Below are 20,446 nucleotides of genomic sequence, written 5' to 3'. Positions count from 1 at the left end.
CTAGATAAAGCCATTGCGTTGGCCGTCACGCGGCCCCTTCATATAAATTACGTGCTAAATATTATGTACAGTAGTAATTCTAACGATTCTAGGAAAGATGATATTTCGTCGAAAGAACAAGCAAAAAAAGGTCGAAAAATATACTTAAAAATACATTCCACCGAGGATACTCAAGCAACAGCGCTAAATTAATGATCCAATATCATTAATCGGATCAAAGACTCTGCTAGCAAAGCAGATTTGTCGACACTGAAGGCAAACCTAGAGGAACCGAGACAACGGAGCCTAACGTTTTTTCGAGTTCATTACGTCACAAATGATAATCAACGTCTGCGACGTCGCAACGTCCGATGAAACAACGCCGCATAGCAACAAACGCAACAAACTTTCACGATCCGAACAGGAATCTCTTCACAAACAGGACATTCATCCCCCTAATAATGGCAAATCTGACAAAATAATAATGGCGCTCTCGCAAGACTCAACAGCAAATGACCTGACATGCAAATCCCGTCTTAATGAGCAGCTTGCCCTGCACGAGTATTTGGAAACAACCACTTACTGCCTTAAGCAACGAACAAATTCAGTCTTTGAATTCCAATTACGTTCTCTCTACAATAAACGTTTATGAGTCATTAGTATTCAATGGAACTGTATCATCCCTACTGATACACATCAAGAACTTCAAGGAAAATGAACAAATAAAATACGAAAAAAGGTGATCAATAATTGTTGCACTACAATGAGGCTATACTGTATATAAAACAATCATAGGAGAGAGAGAGAGAGAGAGAGAGAGAGAGAGAGAGAGAGAGAGAGAGAGAGAGAGAGAGAGAGAGAGAGGAAAGTTATATATTTTGCTATCATACCAATACAATTTATTTTTTATGCTACTCTTCTACAATTATGATGTTGGTATTTATACAAAAAATTTATGTAAAAGGAATACTAAATTTTCACACATGTAACATACGAATACATAAAGAATCTATATATATATAAATTCCAGTTCCACACACACACTCACACACACACACACACACACACACACACACACACACACATATATATATATATATATATATATATATATATATATATATATATATATATATATATAATTCAGTTGTATTCCACATAAGTAAATGAAAGACGAAAATGGTAAAAATAAAATGCCCAACAGCTTCGTCCGCCGATGGGCATCATCTTAGAGTTTTTATTAAGGAAATAAGCGCTCCAAGAAGGGGTCCCTCGGCGGCCGACCCTGTTGGGCATTTTTTAACTATTTACGTCTTTCATTTCCTATATGGAGTACAAATGAATTATACATCTCCGTGTGTAAGAAGATTACCAATATATATATATATATATATATATATATATATATATATATATATATATATATATATATACATATATATAATGAACGAACATTTTTTTCTCAAAGTAATTGATCAGAATTATCCGTTTTAGCTATTTGTAAGACTATGAATTTATGAAGTACTTTTGTACACCCATCACTCAAGGTAATAAAGGAAACTATGTAGACATCAGTGGATTTCGTTTATTCGTGGACCTCATACTTCTCTTGGCATATAATTGAGATTATGAATAATATATAGTTAGTTTTCATCATTGTCACGTTGTCCTTGCCCACTCACAGTTGGGCCGAAAGGCGGTCAGCAGACTGGTATTGCCTCAGGCACCTCGCGAACGCGAGCATACATTCACTCCTTATATGCATACATAATTATGCACACACATATCCCCTCACACACACACACACACACACACACACACACACACACATATATATATATAATGTACAATGATGAAACTATATATATATATATATATATATATATATATATATATATATATATATATATATATATATATATATATAATGTGTATATATATGTATAAGTAGTACACAGCAAATAAGACAGATTTGTTCTGTTTACATAGTGCATCATTGTTATGTTCTCCAAAGCCGTGTGACACAATAGCCTCTGAGAATTTTCGCTACTATTGTCTTTCCTGTGCTTCGTTTTCCACAAAACTTCACTACCTCCAGTAGTCCTTTTTATGGTCCTCATCCAAATATATGCACTATCATGGTGTTCCAAATGTTGTGGTAAAATCTTTGCCTGTCTGGCAGTGTTGTATTTGAGGCTACCCATTCCCAGACCTAAACCAAGTCCGAGTCCATGCTATTCTGCAATGAATAATATACCAGCAATATCTTAAATATGCAACAGACCCTGCTTCTCATAATGCTCCCTGTGATCTAGAACGCAAGGTCAAGCATCACAAAGGTTTGCCTACATTCCCTTTCCATGGCTGAGGGTAAAATTTGTTGTTAAGTAGGTTGACTTCCAAAAGAAAATCTACATTTGACATTTGTCCTCTCTGATAGTTAAAAAAAGAAAACAAGAAAAATTACCCATTTGAAATATAAAATCATATATAAAGAATAAACAGTTGCCCAATAAATGATGTTACAATGATCAATAAGGAGCATTGAGACCACCCTTTTTAAGCAGGCAGGGAACATGCAGATACCACAGAACAAAGGAGATGGGGACCAACAATTCAGATGCTGAAAAGATGGCAACACCCCTGCTAGCTACTGCCACCCACCTCCAGGAGAACGATCACGCACGTGAATGAAGATATTATTTCACCACGAGGAACACCGAGAATCATGTGTGAGGAAGGACAACACTACACAAACAGATAAAATCGCAGCTGTCACTTCAATAAAAACTAGCAGAAACAAGGCTAGGTCAACCTTTTTCAGCATAACGTACCATTTCAAACGTCTAAACAGTGAACACAACTATTTTTTCTATCATAAAAAATTTATTAAATTTCTGTGCAATCCCCCTTTCAAAGACCAAAAAGATACATTACTCATTTCTTCGAAAGGAATGGCCTCAAAGGAAATTCTGCTGGAAATTCATGAAAGGAAAGAGGAAAACTTGTTGGTGCAATACTTTCTCTTTAAATAAAAAGATTTAAAAAACTTGAAACATCCTATCTGACTGGAATGGCTCTGTCCATGAGAGAGAGTCTATCCATAAAATCAAAATGCCCCTACGTGTTTCTCTTTAGTTATCCACAAAGTAAAATTTGACAATCATACCAGTAAGCTCCTTTAAGAGAAAAATGAGAGACAGCTGTAACTTCTCCTTAAAGCATCAAAAACAAGAAGTTTTCAGTAAGAAAGTGGAGTGTCATTATTATCGGTGACAGAAGTAGAGTGTGAGCCAAAGAGGTCTAAACGGGTTGGGTCACAGTACATTACACGACCTGGCGTCAGCACGACATAAGGATGTCACAGCAGTAAAGTACACAACGTCTGGGCAAAGAATGTTCGCGAGGTTGTTCACAAGGTTAGAAACGTCATATGAAGGGTGAGTTGTATTACGACAGTCGGAAGAGCCGAAAGAGGGGCCGGAGATAAATGGCACCCCTTATGGCACTGTGAAGTCGTGATGGCATCATGGACAAACAGCGAAGAGATTCCCAATGGTTGGAACTCGGATCTTCGGGCAAAATACGAAATTCTTTTAAACTTTCGGAAAAAATTATGAAATGTATTACCTTTGAATCCTAAAAATACTAAAAAAAAATGAAGGAGTTTGTGATGGACAGCAAACCTATGAACTCTATGAATTATTAAACGTTAAAAGTACTCGTAGCACTGAACTATCAACGTGCACTGGAGTAAAGATGGTCTTTTTATTTAAGACTCTTGATAGCCATTATTTAAAATAATGAGGTGAAGAGGAAAATATTGATTAAACCGAAATTTTAATCAACTCCTAAAAAGTCATGACCATATAGATGTTTCTATATGGTATAGATATGAAAGGGAGGTTGTAAGTCACGTCACTTGGCTCGCTTTGTGATTCTCTTTAATATTATCCCGATTTTTTCGCACATGAGCACTCAATTCTGTGGAAATTACTTTTGCAAGTTATTCGCCTTTGTCCTAGGCAGGACCAATTAATGCTAGTCCTTGCGCAGGACCAATTAATGCTAAGTTATAGGAGAATTATGTGGCGTTCCCAAGCAAAAGAAAAAATTTTCACAGTGACGTCATCTTGAATCAGGCTGTGAACTGGCCGGTGCACTCCAGATTCAAACTGCCTGACCATTACGATCTAGCCGACCCTTTGACTGTCATTGAGACTACTTGTATTATTATTATTATTATTATTATTATTGGGAACACCACCTGCCATTGAACAAGATCTATTAAATACCTACTCTAATTCACGAGCACTAAATGTATAGTGACCGTTTTTGTTTGTTTAACAGTACCCCTTTCCTTGGGACAACGTTTAGGTACCTCCTAAATAATATTCATTCGAAAGTTTTTCTTCACTTGAGGTTAACCGCACTGAGGGGTGTTCTTGAACAATACCAAAAGCTCCATTAACATTTCCGTCTAACATATGAAATTAATGAGTTTAAAAGCAGATATTCTAATGATGATCAATGTTTAAATAGGTAAAAGCGAAGAGATTTAATAACTAATGGAGTTAAAATCGCCGTAAATAAGATTTAACGAGTAAAAAATGCGCCGAAGTTTCTTCGGCGCAATCGAGTTTTCTGTACAGCGTATAATTCTGTATGAAACTCTCCACGGCCCATGAACTCTCAGCCGCGGCCCATGAACCTTTCAGCCATGGCCCGGTGGTCGCCTGTGCTCCTAGGCTGACCAAATCGAAATTAAAATAAAAAGCTACCAAATCGAATTTAAAAAACCTTTGAGCATCTAGACGAGCCTCTCGACAAGCCGCAGTGTCACGATCTTCCTGTAATTGTATTCGATTGACATCATTACGAGCCAATCGATGTGCTGCACTACGAAACTCTCAGCTACGACCGGGCAGCGCTCAGTTGTTCCCCAGATGCGGTCAAGTGAAGGTGCGTCGGCGACTCCTCCGGAAAGCGGTGCCAGACGCACGATCCATGGCCAACTTTAACCTCAAATAAAATAAAAACTACTGAGGCTAAGAGGGCTGCAATTTGGTATGTAGCCCTCTAGCCTCAGTGGTTTTTAAGACCTGAGGACGGACAGAAAACAGACAAAGCCATCTCAGTTTTCTTTTACATAAAACTAAAATCACTTTATGAAACTAGCAGCTCTTTTCGTTCAAGCCAGAAGCCTTTCAAAAATTTATAACTGGGGCCAGCATCAATGTTGTCCCCTAAAATTAGTCATGGTTTTACCATCTAGATAGTACAAACACCCTATACTGACAACAATTACTAGCAACGACTATTCTCATTCTGACCCCAGCCTATAAACAGGGACTCTGAGAACTAACCCGTCACGACACCCAGACCATCAGACCACTCTAAGGAGGTAGTCCTGGTTGCAGTAGCTTGACCTCGTCAATAGTGTCAACCAAATGGTTTTATGAAGGTGAGCGGTCAATCACACAACATCAAATACATGACCTATCAACGTTTAGGCAACATCACATAACTAGGGACCACATCTCACATTTCATCCGGTATTTTTCCACAATCCAAGTATTTTCCCACATTTTAGTGTGACTCACTGTGACTATGTGCTATCACATTAGGACAATGCATTCACAGCTTATTGATTTTCGTTTTCTTTACTGTTCATGTTAGCACTGGTTTCTATAAATTCAGTTATCAGCATAGTTCCTGTATAGTTTCAGTGATATTGGTGCTCTCAGCTGTACTTTTTTTGTTACTAACACGTTCTAATTATAAAACTATTCTTTCTCCTATTGCAATGGCACTTGTTACTCTCAAAAACTATAGGTGACCTTAGAACGTTAGAGGGAGGAGGGGGTGATCCTTTTTTTTAAGCATGTGACAGTGGCTGTTAAATGATCATTCAATGTCCAATATTTTGGCAAATGGCGGGTTGCAACCATTCGCATTTTCAAGATATAAAATAAAATATTTTGCATAAAGCTTAAAGTTTCAAGATATAAAATATTTTGTAAAACAAAAAACTGCATGCATTAAAATTTATCAGGTAAAGCTTTTCATTTTTAGGATATACTTTCGCTGATATTTATTCTGACTGTAGCCACAACAGGAACTATTAGTTAAGTCTGGTACAGTCCAGAGCGAATAACTGATTACATGCTTTCAAATCTATAGTGTTATTAACGACCTATCACCGGTAATCTCAAGGGATCAAACAGTTTTTCTATTGAGCAAGGTCGAAGAAACAAACACAAAACACACTTGGTTTTACATAGTTTAACTGGTGGTCTCAACATCAAAGGTCACGGATGCAAGAATTGGAGTCTGGGGATTAACTTGATTACTTTCGAGTATTACACTTTTGTAAACATTAAAATTTTCCACTTTTTCATGAAATAGTAAAAAAGGAAAAAATATACATTATTATCATTATTATGAATAATTCATGAATAAGAAAGCAGCCGATTTTAATTTAGACTACCTCACTTTTCTGATGAAATTATGCAGATAAAACTACACCTAACTAATAAATAACCCAGTACACAATAAGAAGTATATTAGGAACTGCAATCAATGTATTTAATCTGATTTCAAGTAATTTTCTGGCTTATTCCAAAATTTATATTATTTCTGGAAATTTCAGTTATCCTCAAAATTAGTTTCAAGTCTTAAGGTCCTAAAGGTGTTTATTACCATTTCGTGACCGAAATTTGTTTTGTAATAAAACACAACATGTACACCCATAAACCCTTTAATTAATATCAAATGAAGATATTCTCTGGCAATTTCCTATTGAAACTAAGCTACTTAGTGATAAGGAGAGCGATCACGGTCTCTTGAATGCAGCTTCGACTCCAGTGTACTTCGAACTTGCATATCACGTACCAGAATTTCCCTTCAGCTAAATGATTAGAAGGAAAAATTATATTTCAAGGGACGACAAAATTTACTGGCCGGTAAAGAGCACTGGAGCACAGAATTAAAACAAGAGTTTTTATGCAATAAATCAGTCCTTCATTTCAATAATTTTAAAAACACACAGCAACAATCAGTCTCCAAACTGACCATGGAAATTACAGTGGGCAACGTGTATAAAACAAGAAGGAATAATCTCACAGTTAGGAGATACTTTACCCAAATATATAGCACTAGTCATAAGCCTCGGCTTCTGGTGACGACCTTCATGTCTAAGAAAAACACATACAAGACTGTGCTTGGGTCAAGTTACATCAAGAACGACTTCACTGCAGCACTAAGCTCACACTGTGACACCAAAGATTTTCAGCTATATTCAAACTGCTTTTGAATTGCCTTCTATGACAAAAGATTGTCTCTTTGTATGTCCATAGCAATGGCACGTATTAACCAACCATTTATTTTCTATTAATTCCCATCTATCAGAGAACTTTTTTCTAATAATTATATTCTCCTATTCGGAGGAGGTTTCAGTCGTTTACTATAAACCAATGACGAAATGCCAATTTACAAAATCACGTGACAAATGAGGTCAAAGATTTCACAATCTTAAAATAATATCAACTTTCTAACTGTAAACACAAATATACACACACACACAATCATAACACACACACACACTCCAAGAAGTCGCTTAATATAGTCACATATCCACTAAAGAACTTCCCGTCGTCTCAGTCGCTTGAAAAAAGTGATAAGGCAATCCTCCACTTCAGAAAGCAGGACAGCAAAGCTGACGACACAGCGACGACTACGACAAAAGCGGAAGACGACCACACTTGCAAACGACAAGCCACTGACTCGCTATCACAATCAACACTGAAGAGTGCACAAGTTGAAAGGTGGAGAGGGGAGGGGAGGGGAGGGGAGGGGGATGAGCAAGGGTATCCCAGCACGAGTGCCAAATACCCAGGCCCGATGTCGTCGTAGTGCCAACCAGGGGCCAAATCGGGCAGACTGTATGGCAGACCTCCCCTATCAAGGAATTAGACGGCGTGGTTTTCCGTAACTCTGAATATTATATTCCCGTGATTAATCTTAAAGAACAGAACCTAATTTTTGATTAAGATATCCATTTGCAGAGCTTACAATAAGTCAGCAATAAACACAGTTCAGAAACTGAGTTGCTTTTGACACTTATCGTTATTGCCATAACCCTACAAAATCATCTGACAAGTACTGGAAAAAATGCTATCTGACATTAAACATTACAAATAACAAAAATACTGTCTACCAATGTATGCTGACGTGTAACGACCTTACGAATTTCACTCAAGTTCCTATCTTTTGTTTATCACTGTCGTTAATTAATTCGCATGCACAATATTATTCAGAATTCCAAATCGATCTTTGAGAGAGAGAGAGAGAGAGAGAGAGAGAGAGAGAGAGAGAGAGAGAGAGAGAGAGAGAGGCAATAAATTCAAGACCGAAGGAGAGGGACACGCCGTTAGTATTCATAATATCCTCGTAACGCCGTATTTTAGCCTAACTACTGGTATTTACGGGGAATCGTTTCAGATTCCTCAGCCCACCTGCAATTTCATTTTCATCTGATATATGCCAAAAATTTTCGCGAAGGATACGTAAGCAGTGTTAAATAGGGGTACATATTCATTACCTCCACTTTCCACGCTATTATCATACGGTGAGTGAAAGTTTGTTTCTGGTAATAAATGAACTGTGAATTTTACAGGTGCCAGCTACAAAAGTCATGTTAAAATTACTGCGCGGAAATATTAACAATCATGCATAATACGGATTATGGTCTTTAAAATATACCCAGTGAGGAAGTTGAATGATAACGATGACCTAATACTGAATTAAGGTGACAACTCCATATATCTGGTAAAGAAAGGATGCGTGAGAGTGCTTGCAAGATAGGCGTTAATGTCTCAGTCTTTCAATGCTGATGTATAAAGCAGCTGATCTCATGGAAGGTTTATGCGCAGGTGATTCCTCCACGTTCTAGAAATTACACAATGAATGCAGCAGATGCAGTATATAACCTAAGGACATCAGCCATTCAACACTCTATTCATAACCTATTCATTTTTTATTTTCCGCACCTTTGTTTGTCCTTTCTCTAACTGTTACGTCTTTCAATCCGTAAAGATCAGAAAGAATCGTGAAAATATAACACAATCTTATCTCAGAACCAATTTCATTCACAAATATTCACCCTCCTTCTACATTTTCTAACAAAAACACACTATGCTCACTTTTTAATTGCGCCTACAAATTATTTACCGTGCCATACTATTAATACTCATGATCCTCCACACTGTATCTCTATAAACCATTTTATATATATATATATATATATATATATATATATATATATATATATATATATATATATATATATACATACATACATATATATATATATATATATATATATATATATATATATATATATATATATATATATACGACATTTTGTCTAACTTTTATAACCAGTAAGGCAAAAATATCCGTTAATACCCTGGAACTAACTTACACCCAAGGGAAACTAGAACTTATCAGTGCATCTGCCCGGTCAGGGTTCAACTTAGGCCCAGGTAGATGCATTTACCACTTATTACTTCCCTTGGGTTTAAATTATTCCCCTGGCATAGTGAATCTGAAATCATCAAATATTTGTGGCTTAATGTCTGTGAACACATACTTCCACATGCGTATATATACAATATATAATATATAATATATGTATGTATGTAAGCATATGTACATATATAAGAGAGAGAAAATAAGGAAAATTAATTATAACTACAGCAAAGCTGTTCATTTCGTTTCAAGCAGTTTTACTTACAAAAAAAATCTATTCTCATCCATAAGAAAAAAATTTGACTTACGGAGAGTAAATAAAGCATTCTTCCTTCCTTCAGAATCATAATGACTAAACATTTACACGGAGATAAGACCAAAGAGTTGATAGAAAATAATTTTCCACTGAAATGATATCTATCATTATTACTGCTGAAGTGGGAGCGTTTCAAAGGAAATCGTGAGACAAAGCAAAAATTCCATTATTGACAGATTCTTAAGGCTGTCCGGAATTCCGATTTCTTGAGTAGTAAGAGGAAGCAAATTATAGAATATCAGTCAACCATATTGCTCAATTCACTCCAAAGATGCTAACACGGGTGTTCTTATACGACTGGTGAGCATAATACCAAAACACTGAAATCTATATATATTTTCCACCAAAAAACTTTCCTCCCCTCTAGAGGGGTTAAACTTTATATGGGTATACAATCTTATGGCTGTAAACAAGTCTCTACTACCCATTTCAGGGACTGCGAGTCGTCGTTTTTTTTAAATATCTCTCAAACTAATAATTTGATCAAAATAGTACTTTGACACAGTGTACAAGACACCTCCCACTAATTTTTGGTAAAATAGTGCATTGCCAAATTTTAAAATTAAGGCGTTTACTCTTGACTTACAAGGTGTTGCCAAGCATCACCAAACTATGCATTTGAACGTCTTTTATCCCAATCCCGTCCCTCCCTCTACCTTTCCCTCCTGATCCCTCCCTCAACTCACTTTCCTGGCCTCCCCATCTCTTTCCTGTCTATGGGGGATAGCAAGCGTCCGATTCTGTAGATTAGTCCTGCTGACTCGTGCGGCTTTGCCTTTAAAAGTCAAGAGTAAACGCCTTAACTAACACCATTTGACAATGCACTATATTACCAAAAATTAGCAGGAGGTGTCTTGTACACTGTGTCAAAGTACCATTTCGATCAAATAATTGGTTTGAAAGATATTTGAGAAAAACGATGTCTCGCGGCCCCTGAAATGGATAGCAGGTATGAGGTTGGTAGCCCTATTCCTTTATCTTGAACCCAGCTGACGCTGATACCATTTATGAGATCGACTGATGGCAGTAGACCAGTATTGAACCAGGGGCCTTGCTTATGAGGCCTCAGTGCTCTAACACTGAGCGCAAACTTATCTATCTGTCTATCTATCTTCTCAATTATATATATATATATATATATATATATATATATATATATATATATATATATATATATATATATAGTACATGCATATACTGTGTGTGTGTGTGTGTATGTATATATATATATATATATATATATATATATATATATATATATATATATATATATATATATATATATATATATATATATATATATTATATATTATATTATATATATTAAAATATGTAAAGCATTTTGAAAAAATACTGCAACAACAAGTGATAAATAATTTGGTACCAAAAACAGCGGATCACATGGGCATACGTCTACAGATGAAGAGATGTCTCCTTAGTAGTGTAATAAAACCGGTTTATCGCTGCTCGTCTCTCCTTAGTTGACCAACGATGGCAACAAGTTAAAAACCTTCGGATTCCTCAACACCTTGAGCCTCAAGCATTTTAGATAAAAATTTGGAACAGACAACAAACAACACATAAATAAAGTAAATGCAAGTTCAGTGACTCAGAACAGGACAAGGGTACTACCTCGACCCACTCAATGAAATAGCTTCGGGGTACCCACTCGTTAAGGTTGACTTGCTAGAAATTTTGTGTAATAATAATAATAATAATAATAATAATAATAATAATAATAATAATAATAATAATAATAACAGGTATCGTAAAGAATGCATAGTAATTTAGTAGGAATAAAAGTCCAGACTTTTTTAAAAGCAATCAAGTCACGTCTGCCTTCGTGACTGCCAAGATTACACCCTGAGACGCCAACAAATAAAGGTTAAACTGTGCCAAATTCATCTTACGGCTGTGGAGAGAGAGAGGGAGAGAGAGAGAGAGAGAGAGAGAGAGAGAGAGAGAGAGAGAGAGAGAGAGAGAGAGAGAGCTGTTTCCTGAATCGAACATTCTTAACACGGCTGCCATTCTCATTCTTTCCCAGACTTCTCCAAAACAATTTAAAGCGAGGGGAATTTGCGTTCCAAATTTATGAGGTCCCTGGTATTTCTCCAACACCAATGAGCTGCCTCTTCCGATATATTTCTCACTAAAAATACACACAAATTAAAGACCATATTTCCTCCTCGTGTCACTGCGTCTCCTCCTGCCATCTTTACTTTGGGCCAACAAGCAAACTTTGCACCGACGATCTTTGAAGGAGTTAAAGTGGCAATGTTGCAATTAAATACTCAAATCTCTTATTATTCAGTAACCATCGGCGAGCGCACTCTCGGCAATATAGATTCTTCTTGCAAAGTTTGAAATATGTGATAAAAAGACTTTCAAATGTTATTTTCAGGGCTTAGTAGTTGCTTTTATTGTCAAACAAAATGCTTTGGAACAGTATTTTCCATACGGAATTAGAACAAACGATCAGATGTCCTGTAACAATATCAAGTACCTGATGATAAAACAAATTTTAGACATTAAAAGTGTAAATAAATTACTAACCCATTGCCTTGAGTATCAATCCAAAATTGCTCATTTCTTCCTTTCTCTTTTGTTTTGTTACTTTATGTTTTTCGATCATCAGCCATCCGTGAATGAAAACTTTTCAATCGGTGCATTTTCAGGTTCAGTCACCAGGGACCAAGACGAACACGGAAACAAGTACCTATAAGATTAAACTGCTTCATTGTTGCAAAACCAATATATATTACATCTTATAATATTAAAAATTAACATTTATAATGAACATCTTGTGACTGATTTGGGATTGGCATCAAACATACAAGCACATGGTCAATACAAAGCAAGGTGTATGTTGAAGGCTACATTATAACATAATTGTTATAGGAGTAATTTGCTTACCTATTTGGAAACAGTGTAGAAGTGTTTATGTAATTGTTATTTGAATAAGAACAGCGAATAATCATATCCATACGTACAAAACGTATGCATACATAATGAAGCCATCATCATCATTTCTATTGTTATTGCTGTTGTAGAAAAGGAAAAGCTTTTGCAGAATATTGGAGCGCGAGAAAAAAAAAGGCAAGAATAATTGTATAAGAAGTTGCTAGCCGCATGTCCTCTCTACACTGGCTGCGAGTCACCACAATCAACTAAATGTCACATATTTAATATTGCTTATATGTATATGTATATATATACACATATATGTATATGTATACATATATGTTCGTGTGTGTACGTGTGTGTACGTGCGTCTGTTATCAAAGCATCAATTTTCCGCACCTACCTTTCCTCTGACAAGGGGACAAAAATAAAAATCTACAGATACGCACATAAATAGCTTTATATCTTTTGATAGTGATGCTTGTCTTTAAAGCTTTATTCTAATACCTATATAAGGGGATCTTATTAGAGATCTTCATGAAAGTAAAAATGATATAAGCGTGAAACAAACGATAGCCTAAAGGAAGTTTAAGGAAGCTTATGCATGTAGTCAAAAGTTAACATTTATTTTCCAAACAACGGTGTTATAAGCATAATACTCTTCAAATGGCTATTCTCTAAAATATTATCAAAAAATAAACTCTTCGCTCATAACACCATAAAGTAGAAAATATCTTTATCAAGATTTAATGTTAATACGTTTTAATAACATTTCTCTCAGGCAAAGTATGCAACAGAAAAGCTTTTAATATAAACATATATATACTGAAAGCATTCATAACCAGTACGTAGACATATGTGTTTTGTTTACTGAATGTTTAAAATTAGATATTAAGAGTTCTGAGAAAAATAGATATTTCATAAGGTACCCGACAGATATTAACATAACATAACATATACTATCCAAACAGTTTACCTAAACTTCAACCTTTTGCTTTTATTCCCATTTAACATCCAATCTATAATCCCTTCCTACATACATCCTTGCCTAACGTTAACACTGTAGACTAATGCTCTTTTATGAAATGAATATGTATATAATATTCTAAAATGCACACTGAATGTAAATATATATTTAGTTCCGAAATCCATAACCGTATAGACTGGAAATAAACTTAGCATATATATTTATATATATATATATATATATATATATATATATATATATATATATATATATATATATATATATATATATATATATATATATATATATATATATATATATATATGCAGGAAGTCGAAACTTGGGCAAATAAAAAAGTACATATATGCACGTGAACGTCCATTAATAGACACACGTTAACTATTGTCAGTGGCAATTATATGAGCGAATAAGCTTCACCCTTCAAGTGGATATGAACTCGCATCCATGGTATCTGAAGCTAGACAAGTACATATGACTGTCCACAACACGGCAGAAAATGTACACTTTTATATAAAGCCAGTATACTGACGTGATATGTATGGTTGTTAATGTAACTGGCAATTATATGAGAGAATAAATTTTAGCCTCTTCGACGCCTTCTTCCTAACAAGTTAGAAAGAACACGTTCTTCCTTTTACTGTACCTCCGTTCATATTCTCTTCCATCTTACTTTCCACCCTCTTCTAACAAATTGTTTCATAGTGCAACTGCGAGGCTTTCCTTCTGTTACACCGTCCAGACCTTTTACTCTTCAGTTTCCCTTTGAGCGCTGAATGACCGCATAGGTCCCAGTGCTTGGCCTTTTGGCCTAAATTCTATATTCCAGTCCATCACAAAAACCCTGTTATCTATCTTTTCTAACTCTTTAATCTTTTCACCATTTCTGCTACGTATTTTCATATATCTCTCCTTCCACTGCCTCTAACATAACATACTATCCAAACAGTTTACCGAAACTTCAACCTTTTGCTTTTATTCCCATTTAACATCCAATCTATAATCCCGTCCTACATACATCCTTGCCTAACGTTAACACTGTAGGCTAATGCTGTTTAGATCTTTTGCTGACAACCTGATACCATTTTCTCCTCACCTCTTCTATGTATTCTCTTCCCTCATCTTACCATTATGCTTACATTTACCCCTTAAATTCCCATACAAATCAACTGCAATTCTTCCTCCATCTACATCAGCATTCATTCTTGCATTTTACGCGTTTCTTTTACAATTTACCCTTATTTTAGCTAGCATTTTTTTTATCTTAATGTTCTTGTAAAAAGTTCAATACTTCTGTATTTTTTCTTCATTATCCTTTATCAGTAATACATCATTTACAATCACCGGCCATTCCACGTTCCATACTCCATTTTTCTTGATTTTCTTACCCATCATCTTTTATATGTGTACATGGTAAACTCTTTCATTATGCGACTGGACCCTAAACAATCTCTTTTTTGTCTTCACCAGAAGTCAGCTCCTGCACCCACAATTCCTATGTATGCAAATGCATCTAATACTTCATTTTCATCGTCTAATCCTAACTCACTTTTTATCCATCTACTTTATATATGCTGCTCTCACTTCCCATTTATCCATGTTACATGTTTTAACATTTACAACCAGAATTAGCCGATTCCTCTACAACTCGAACCTCTATTTATTGCAACTGCCTATTCAACAAGCTAATATACAAATAAACTTCTATTTGTTTGCGAATTATATATATATATATATATATATATATATATATATATATATATATATATATATATATATATATATATATATATATACATATTATATAGGTGTGTGTGTGTTTGTGTTTAATTTAGCATGTACCTTTTCCGTACTTCAAGTCTTTAACTTGACCTTACCACAAGCTGTCGCCCATTCACAGATGGGTGTACTGGTGGGTGGAAAACTGGGAGGAATCCAAGGGCATAGAAAACGGGAGCTTAATGCTGCACCACTCGGTCACGATACCAACTTCTGCAGACTGTACCTTTTATAACCGCATAATCATAGGGTATGTGTCTGCATGCGTGATTTCGTTTGTTTGGCTGTGCATGTGCATGCTAGTGCGAGTGTGAGCACGCAAATTTACGCATACTCATACATGCAGCCATAGAAGAAGAAGAAGAAGAAGAAGAAGAAGAAGAAGAAGAAGAAGAAGAAGAAGAAGAGAGAGAGAGAGACTCAAATAGGTTAACTGGAAGCTGGTGCAAAGTTCCTGATGCAAAGAAGGATCAGATTACCATCACAAGTTTCAAACGAGCGTTTCCAAGGGAGAGAACATAGATCCAAGAACTTCGTCCTCAGAGGCGGATCACGTTTCATCATTCCATACAGCAAGTCAGAATGAATCTACCTCCTTTCTCATCTTTAAATGAAAAATGAAACACTTGTAAATGAGAGACGATCGAGTCAAAATTCATGTGAGTATACTGAAGCACAGGGAAGCACAGGTGAAAGAATGAGCTCATAATTGAACAGAAACTGAGACCTATGAATTATTCCCATTAGTGATAATTAACTCGACTCTTAGACAGAGCACCACAGTTTTTCTCTGGAACTTTAGGAGAGGTTAAAAATAAAGTTATAGGAGAAAACCAAGATGACTACTTTGGTTTCACCTTACTCAGACATCTACGAGATACAGAAGCTGAACTGATAACGAAGAGAAAAAAAATAAGAAACCCTCAACCACTTCTTGAGTACTATAGACATTATAAATAACACTGAGCATAGAAACTAAAATAAATATAATCAGTAGACCACAACACCCAAGGATGTTAGTAAAGTCTAAGTTACTACGAATACAAAAGGCGCTTGATTTGTTTAGTAAACATTCAGCACAGTTTCTAGTGTCGTTATTTATTGTACGTTTACTCAAATTGATTCTTTTGTAGTATTTACAATTACTTAACATTTCACTAAAGTACTTTCGTAAAATAACACTGTTCAATACGGTCAGACAATGCGGAACAATAAAAAATCCCAATTTCTATGGTGACATCTCATTAAGAAAGTAGCTAAGCGCCTAAATACAACGGAAACACACCTAAATCAAGGTTTAAAAAAATTTGAGAGGGCAAAAGTACCGTTTGCTCGTACTTGAACCAGATTGGAACATTTCTGCTCGTTCTTTTTATCTATATACCACGGTTTATGCTTAGTGAAATGAGCCTAACTGCAAATATAAGTACTCAAAACCTCAAACTGCGAGTAAATTTTTATACAACGGTTGAAAAATGTCTGCACTTTTAGAAACTAAATGGGGTACTCACCATACGGTACCAACTTCATAGCAGAATGCCTCATGACCACTTATGGTACAGTGGGTTTACCCCGCAAAATGGCTTACCTGAGAAATACGTAAAATAGATTTCAGTTCATTTTACAAAACAAAACATTTCTAAAAATACACAATGTATATGACAATTTGAAAAGGTAATATTTTAGACTTATTTCCCGAGAATCCATTGTACATTCGTTAGCATTAAAATTAACAAACGAAGCCAATCAAAAATAATGAGAGAACAAATTGCCATAACAAACCTTCTTTCTATTTTGTAGGATACTTTCGCCTAATGATACCTGAATGGTACTCATTTCACGAATGATTTAATGAGAAAATGCCGCCATTCATTTTATGAACATGTTTTTAAAGTCATGGCATTTAGAAAAGCAATAATTGTATTACAATTACACGAGTATTTATGTTCCGCATAACTATACAAATCCATTAAAGCATAATAAAATATGATGGAGAAGTCCTTAAGATTAGTGATGACTCATTTTGAAACGGAAATAGTGATTTATGATGTCCTATCTGTCAGAGATATATTCATATGACTGTTATTAAGGAACCAATTAATAACAGCTGCAAGCGTTTATGAAGAGAAGACTCTAACAACACCAATAATAAAACGAAATGCCAACATAAGGATCTGAAACCCAGTGATTAAAGCGAAATACAAAGTAGGGTGGAGAAAGACCATACTCGTTTTTGCAGTTAATCTTCGATGGTGCCTGTCACACTGTTCCTCCTGATGGTTTATTCATGTGGATCTGGAGTATTTCACCTATTTCACTATGAAAAGTGGGTTCAACGACAGTGCAACATCGAATGGAATAAAAAAATTCCTTGGTAAACAGTACCTCATCAATAACACGCAGAGACATAACAAAAGAACAGTTGTTTAATAATGCCATACATCTACTATCATCATCATGACTGCTAAAAAATCTATCAATTGTTTCATCGTCGAAACAGGAAAGTACCATTCGAAAAAAACTAACAAGGGCTACGTTTATATTTGAAGAACAAAACGACATCTCTGTTTTCACTCACAAACCATCCATCTGTCAAGAATAAGAGGTTGCTACAAAAGAACTAAGCCAGACATCAATCACTTATTTTCGTGAGGACTTTAGCTTCCTTAATATACGTGAATTACTCAGATAAAACTCAGCCACATACATGCCTGTATGATACGGTGCTAATATGATAATTTCAGTAAAACCCGGAGACACATAACAAAAAAGGCCACCAGGAAATAGGTATTTAATTCTAGGCCTCGTTAAAGTCACCTGTCATATTGCAATTCTAGCGGCACTCGATATAACAGCAAATGATCTTCAATAAGCATCCAAATCATCGACCATCATTCCTGTTATGAAGGGATCTAACCAGTCACTATTGTAGAGGGATCATCTTGCCAGTGGCCAATAAAGCTTTGTCACAAAATCAGTGGTCAGCTTGTTCTACTGGATTGCCATTAAGTATCTCCTTTTACAATATCTTGAATCACTTAGAATGATTGAGGACACCAACTGAAAATGGTGAATAAGTTCATGGATTTTAGTACTAAGAAACATCATGCAAAATACCCATGACTTACTCAGTTTTACAAATTTTTATTCCTATACTTTACCTGTACATCACTTTTACAACATTTATCTATTGGCTTTTCTATCGATTCTGGTAAACACACGAGTCGTAGACGCTACCCATTCCCTTGGATATCAACTCCCCGAACTCTTTTCATTAACTACCAGAGCACAGGGTGATGTTTTAGTATCCATATTCGTTGAACATCTCCTTGACCCTTTCTGTTGGATACATAAGAGGTTTGCTTCACTGTCTCGACAAATGGTCTCTTGCGAAATTGATGGGCATCATTAAGATTGTCATCAACCTTTGAAGGGAGGCTATTACCTCCTATGCTATGTCCAACAGGCTCGGAAACGTTGCAGGGTGCGAGCCAAGCCAGGGGATGCAAAATTTTCAGCACTGCCAGTTTAGTTTGGGAACCCAGAAGGCATCTGTGATCATCCAGAGAAGCAACTCATGGATAATACAGGACTTCTCTCCTCCGTTTTCTAACGAGATGTTCCCTAATTACTAAACTGAGGTCCTTTAAGCGCATGAATAGCTCTTTCCTTTTTCCTGCTAGTTTGCGTATACCAGCTGTCACTCTCGTTATGACCATCAACCACTGGGGTTGAGTAAGAGCGAGTTGAGTTTCTTATCAGAGATGGCTCCTCCCTTTATCAGAGGTACTTAAGAGGGAGACATGGTCAAGGGTTCTTCTGGCTATCCCACAGATCTACAAGTGATGAGGGTTCTATTGATGTAAGGGTTCTGTATGTCCCTCACTGGAAGATATGGCCCCGTCAGCCTCACATGGCACCCATAAAGCCCTCATGGTGATGGCTGAGGAGTAGGGTGATGGATACAACTGTTGTCTCACCTGTAACAACGTGCTTATAAATGAAAACAAGATTTGTGAAGTGAAATCAAGAATAAAGAAACTCAAGAGATGGACAGTACAGATCTAGAAAGGATGCACACCTCGGACGATTTAATAGGAATATTAAATGACGCCGCCTACGCTAACTATGGAATGTGGAATAAACTCATGGCAAGAATCCCAAAGAAATTTTAACTTGTTGTATATAGTAGCATAGATGATTTGTAATGCCGCTGGTCGTGGTGAAAAATATTTAGTATGATCATCCTAAACTGGCAGGAGAAAGAAACTGATAACATGCTCAGAGATATACCAGAGTAAAGGATGAAGTTGCATATGTCAAATATTTTTGTAAAAGATTTTTTACAGCATTTTTGTAATTTAAAAATCCCTTCTGATGGCTTCCGTTGATTATGAGAAAGGACTTAACCCCATTTAATACTATTATGGAAGTTCTTATGTCACCATGGTATTTTAGTTATATATGCTAAACTAACTGAAACTGCATATGACTGAGATGAAACTTTAATGTTGTTGGAGTCTTGAAAGTGAAGTTGCAGTAAATAGTAGAATGTTACAGGAGGATCTTATGCTCCTTTGTTGTCTGTCCTCCTCAAAGATTCTATAATGATAAAAGTGTTTGGAGATGGAAGAAACGGTTTACACTGAAATGACATTAGAAACTCGACAGACTCAGAATATACCAAGGGAATGGGACTTAGGGTAAGTCTACGAACAAAAATCATCAGGACAGGCAAGACTGAAATAACACTAGGAGAAATTATTAATAAGGTCGAGTCTCCCAAATATTTAGGGTCTATAATGTCCCGTACAGAGTCTCTTCAGATGGAATTTAGTAAAAGACGAAAAACAGGAAAATCGATACTGGATAGGCTTATTTAATTTGGAAATTAAAAAGACTGAAAATGCATTTAAGGTCAACGTTCAATCTTTCTGAGGCTGTTGAAACCTGGT

At 35.9% G+C, this 20,446-nt stretch overlaps 2 protein-coding genes across 2 annotated transcripts in view; both read right to left on the bottom strand.

Moving 5' to 3' along the window:
- LOC136836365 (uncharacterized) overlaps positions 1–7,784 on the bottom strand; it is a 96,262-nt gene extending 88,478 nt beyond the window's left edge. Inside the window, exon 1 of the mRNA XM_067100557.1 lies at positions 7,123–7,784. The gene's annotated coding sequence lies outside the window, so the exon portion shown is untranslated. The remainder of the gene's footprint in view (positions 1–7,122) is intronic.
- Positions 1–20,446, bottom strand: part of LOC136835066 (uncharacterized) — a 658,594-nt gene that overhangs the window by 171,026 nt on the left and 467,122 nt on the right. The gene's annotated exons all lie outside the window — the stretch shown is intronic.

This window comes from Macrobrachium rosenbergii, chromosome 4 (assembly GCF_040412425.1).
Source record: "Macrobrachium rosenbergii isolate ZJJX-2024 chromosome 4, ASM4041242v1, whole genome shotgun sequence".
Taxonomy (NCBI): Eukaryota; Metazoa; Arthropoda; class Malacostraca; order Decapoda; family Palaemonidae; genus Macrobrachium; species Macrobrachium rosenbergii.
This window is presented reverse-complemented; position numbering and strand designations above follow the sequence as displayed.